The sequence below is a fragment of the Benincasa hispida genome, chromosome 7, assembly GCF_009727055.1.
Source record: "Benincasa hispida cultivar B227 chromosome 7, ASM972705v1, whole genome shotgun sequence".
NCBI lineage: Eukaryota > Viridiplantae > Streptophyta > Magnoliopsida > Cucurbitales > Cucurbitaceae > Benincasa > Benincasa hispida.
In genome coordinates, this window is record NC_052355.1 from 34,579,438 (window position 1) to 34,585,437 (window position 6,000).

Here is a 6,000-nt window from a genome sequence, read left to right on the forward strand (position 1 = left end):
ACGATGTGGATGACTGCTTTGCTAGATTGTGCTGAAGGTGAAGTCTCCCCTTTGTCTTCTGGAAGAAATCTTGAGCTTTTACTCAATATTCCACGAGGACTTGAAGGGATGTGTTTATGAAGTGAGAAATTGTGCAGAGTTTTCTCTAATGTCTTGCTATCTTCGGTTCTCCTTTTGTATGGAAATCTCGTGCGTATTTATAGGCATCAAAGGGCACTTCTTCTCTCATTAATGACCAAACTGATAAGGTGCATTAATTTCCATACCTTGATGTGCCACCTGCTTCGCGTCAAATGTTCATTGACTCTAACGTTAAGCTTTCTTGTTAGCTACCAACTCTGCTTTGACCTCTACCGTCCTATGCATCATGTAACATTCTATTGCATGAAGCTATGCATTCCCACCATGCGAATCCAATTTTGGCATCAAGAATTTTCTTCTGCGGTGATATCTTATGATCGCATGAATAGATTTTGTATTCACAAAGCACGATTTTTATAACTTTGGATTATGAGATTGTGTTCATATACGATCGCATAATAGAATTAATTCCATGATTTTCTTATCAAGCTATTACATTTTCCATGATTTTTCCTAATTGTTTGGATAAGAGACATAATAACTTGTATTTCTACAAGTTATTAAGATCATTTAGGATCTTGATGAAAAAAAGGGTTTTTTTTCCTGTTAAAAGCGCTTATTTTCTTGGTTTAAAAATTGCTAATTTGTATTATGCTAGTTCGTCCTTTAGGAATGCTTCTAGGTTTATGTGCCAATCCTGTGGAACACTGAGACTCTTCTAAGGCTAAAATTTGTTGTTGGAAAATAATTCAAGACATATTCCCAAATAAAATTAATCTTTTAAAGAAAAGTGTTCAAATTGATCTATTATGTGGGTTTTGTAGGTGTCAAGAGAAATCTGCAACACACTTTCTGTGGAAGTTTCAAGTTACAGGGAAATTTGATCTCAGTTTCTGTCAACTAATGTGAGCATTCTTTGTAATGGCAATTGTATCTGGAGCTACCAAGACCATTGGCATTGGATTTTCGATCGTCTTTATGCATCCAAGTTGGAGAAGGTCGTGATTATTACTTGGGTAGATCTGGGAGGCAAGAAAAAAATTATTGTTCCTGATGAAGTCGGCTGATGTCGATTCCATTAACTTAGTGGAGATGCATTTCATTGAGTCTGATCATGTTAGTGTTGGGATTGGTGTCCTAAATCTCTTATATTCTCGTAGTTTGTAAACTTGTGTAAACAAATTGTTATTAATAAAATAATAATTATTTTATATGTGCATTAACTCAATTCAATAAACTAAAGATCCTAGGCTATTTTATGTAACTTAAACATGTATGTGGAGACATACAGGTGGATTATGTTTAATTAGTAACCTGAACGGTCTGTAGTAAATAGATAAGACTGGGTACCTTATCCTGGTGACGTTACGAATACAACTTGTTTTGTAATAGTTACAATTATTGTAGAGTGTTACAAATGATCTTATCCTGATCATTCATGTGGAGACATGTGAGCGGGGGTATTATATACAAAGAGTTTGTATAAGATTGGACCATGAAATTATTAGTCTCTCTTTATGATGTCGTTACTTGAAGAGACTTACATTTCACTAGGATGACCATAGGTGACCTAATCTCAACCTTGAGTGAGTTGTGAACTCCTGCCTATGAGAGTAGTCCTTTGATTTGCATGGGTAGGAGTCTTCAGATTCATCGACTCAATATGCCTACCATTTTGAGGCTTCGTTTGACTGGAGAAGTGGGAACTCAATTGCACAAGATGAAATTACTCATTCCCTTTGGGTAAGTAGATAAATTGCTCCCTTAAGGGCTGATTTCGAGTCTTAAACAATAAGAGCCCTCATCTTCTCACTGGCCAGAGAGGGGTCTAGTTATAGTGGAACTATGACTAATTATTCATTAGAGGGATCAGTTGTACTTAAGGTGTTAGATGTAATTACAAGGGTAAAATGATAATTTTGACCTAGTTGTACTTATGAGCAATTTGTGAAGGGTCTACGCACTGTTGATTAGTTATATCTAATGGACATGGAAATATATCTATAGTGCGAAGATTACAACTATCGATCTTTAGTGAAGTAACCGACAGTTAATGAATGTTGATTAATTTGACTAAAGAGTTTAATCAATTAATCACGTATCATTGGAGCTTCAATCTATAAGTCCATCAGGTCCCCTTGTTAGCTCAATAAGGATTAATGAGAATCAAATTAATTTTCGATTAATTTAAATTATTTAAATTAATTAAAGAGATTTAATTGTATGAGATACAATTAATATAATGTATGTTGAAACATTATATTATAAAGTATAATATATGTGATACATTATGATATAAAGTTTTAATGAGATAAATATTTATTTGAATATAATTCGAATATAATAATTATATGAATATGATCATATAGAAACTATAGGTTAAAACTAATATGTATATGATTCATATTAAAATTATATAGTTTGATAAGAGAGGTTGTTATTTGAATATGATTCAAATATTGATTATATGAATATGATTTATACAATAAACTATAAGTTACATATTATATGGAATATAATATATAGTTTAATTATATTATTTAGTTCACATAATTAAATTAAATTGATTTTTAAATTTTGAATTCAAAATCAACAACTCCTTAGAGAGTTAATTTTGTAACTATATGGGCATTATCCCTCCAGCTCTCTAAAATTATGTTTTGGACAAAAGGGGAGTAGAGATTCGTTTAAAAAAAAAAAAAAGAAGAAGAAGAAGAAGAAGAAATTCTACAGAAGAGTTCTACCCTTCCATCTCCTCTTCATCCTTTTTGTCAAATTCTCTCAAAGAAAACAAAAATTTCCTAAATTCTCTCAAAGAAAACAAAACTATCATAATACCATAATTAATCATAGGAAGCCCACTCCTCTCTTGTGATTCTCTCCTTGAGGATAACAAGGAAGACTCCTTGTGGCGATGTTCAAGAGACCAAGGTGTTCGTGTGGCTATATCCATGGTATTCAGGATCAACAAATAGTAGTCTTGATCATGATCTCATTGGAGAGAGGAAGTGAGAAGATTAGATCTTCAAGGGCTACTCTAATTTCTTCCCTTTTCTTCATTGTATTTATTTGCATGCTAAGGGTGAATGTTTATCCAGTAGTTTCCGTTTGCTCTATTTCTTAAGTTTTGTAAAATGAGTTTCAAAGACACAAGCGACCATTTGCTTCCACTGTGCAGGAATTCCAAATCCTTTCAATTGGTATCAGAGATATATCATCTTTGAATTTCCTTCTGACTTCATTATAGAGTTTTGGTAGGATTTTGTATACTACATTGTGAATATATCTTTATTGCACGTGGATGTTTCAAAATTGGCATAGTTTTACTGCTTTAAAGTGTTTAAAATTGTAATTGCTCGGTTTTTTGGGCATTTAAATTTCGCTATCGAGTCTGTAAGTCCATGTCACTCGTTGTGTTTGAGTTGCCGAAGTGTTCGGTGGCCATTGGAGCAAGAACAGGCTGGAAATCAAAGCAGAAAAATGCTTCTATGTTAGAGCGTAACAGGCAGTGTAATTACACTGCTTTTTACGCTGGAGCACAGAAGCCTCAGTAATAACTTGTAGAAATACAAGTTATTGTCCTCTTAAAGTTGGAATAATTAGGGTTAAATGATGAGAAATGTAGTCATTACAGTAGAAAAGTGTATGAAATTGTATGTATACGATCAATGCATACAAAAGCATTCTTTGGATAAAATTGCACCACTAACATCAAACGTAGGAATTAAAGGAAAACTTACCAAGTATTGTAAAGAAACCGACACATGGGTCATACGTCGAACATTATCCAATGCTAGATACATTACGCTTATGCATTAACTGTCAAATCACAAGTTGCAAGTATGACGCCTGAACCAATCAGAGCAAAGACGACTAAAGCAGGGTATGGAATTTAATGTTGTCAAATCACAAGTTGCCAAGCCACATGCCTATAAAAAGAGAAGCTGATGACCAACATAGGGGTTAGACACCCTCATAGTACATACATACTTAGAGACCCTATACAAAGTAGTTCCTCAGCCATCTTCAAGAGAGAAAGAGATTGACGACCACCATTACCACTGTTGATCAAGGAGGTGTTGCCAGAGATAGCTCAAGAGAACTTCCAGCACGTCTTCATCTCAGTCACCAATAACAAGCACCAAAACAAGCCAAAGGGAGCAAGATATTAAGCCTTTGCGGCTTGAATTTTCTTTATCTCTTACACTTTCTTTTTCCATTGTTAAACTTGATTGAACTAGGATTCTGTAAAGAAAACTTCATTATCTATCAATTCAATCATGATTTCATCCATTTTCACATCCCTATACATGATTTGATCTGAAAGAAATCGTGCACGAGGATTTCCATGAGCAGCGGAAAGATCATTCCAAATTACAATCATATATGAACTTTATAAATTACAGTCGAAAACAGAAACATAAGGTTATGCATTCATTACATAAATTACAGCATGATAGTACAAATAATCAAGGAGAAATCTACATACATTTGTAGACTCATCGCCAAGGTCCTTGATCACGAACACTCGAACACAGCAACCTCAAACGCTCGTCCAACACGACCGCTACACTGCACGAACATCGCGCACTCGAACTCAGCGTTCGCTTCAGTCACGAACACCTCAACAGCACGAACGGCCTCCACAGAACCTCGACGGTGTCGAGTTGAGTATGACACCACCAAGGAGGCTACGTTGGTATTTTCGGTGTGAGAATCGAGCGGGTGGGCTCTATGTAGACTTGGCTTGAGGTAGAAGACGGAGGAAACAACAATCGTGTAAACGATTGAGCAAGTGGGAGAAGGCTAAGCCTATCGTATAGGTCGATGTCAAATTGTTTAGCAAAAGCTAAGCGATCGTTTAGCTCATCACTTAGCTGCGTGTCTGTCGCCTACAAACACTACACGATCATTTACCTTTGTCAAACTATTGCTTAGTAAATCCTATTTACTTGACAACGTCCGTGAGATTATTTCCGAGAGAGAAAATCTCAAGCTTACAAAAAAAACTTACTAAAATTAGGAAAACAATTTCCCTTTTATCTCACGGTTACCATGAAACCACCAATAACCTCCCACTCAATTGGTTATTAGAGAAAAATATTTAATTATCCAATAATTAATATTATTATAATATAAATGATAACCAACTTATCATATTATATTTATAACCTATAGTTTTAATATTTCATCTCATGAAACATATAAACCATAGCTCTTTTTCTATTCCATGGTACTTAATGTAAATCTCATTTACATTAATCCTCCACTAGATGTATCTCATACATCATATCGATCATATCATATATAAATGAATTACCTCTTGTCAATTTGAACATTTCAAATCAATATCTAGAGCTGATCCTCAACTGAATCCATTGAGCTACCAAGGGGACCTTATGGACCTGTAGCTCAAAGCTCTAACGGTATGTGAATAACTAACTAAACTCTTTAGTCACGAGATCCACCATCCGTTAACTGCCAGGCAGTCTACTAAAGACTGACAGTTGAACTTTCCTTACCATAGATATATTATGTGTCTATCTTATCCAATCCGTAGTGCGACAACCCTTTATAGATCGCTCGTAAGTAGAACTAAGCCAATAACCGTTATACCCCTGTAGTTACATCTAACTCCTTAAGTACCACTGATTCCTCTAATGAACATAAGTCATAGTCCTACTATGACTGAGTCATCTCTTCCAAAAAGAAGTTGTGGCCACTATGTTCAAGCCCTAGAATCAGCCCTTAAGGGAGCAATCTCTCTACTTATCCCTGCTTCGGGAAAGAAGTGAATTCCATCTTATGGATTGAGTTCCCAGCTCCTAAACCAGACAAGTTCCCAAAAAGGTAGGCATGTTGAGTTGGTAATTTGGCCACTCTCAACTATACTAATCAAAGGACCGCCCCAAAGGCAGG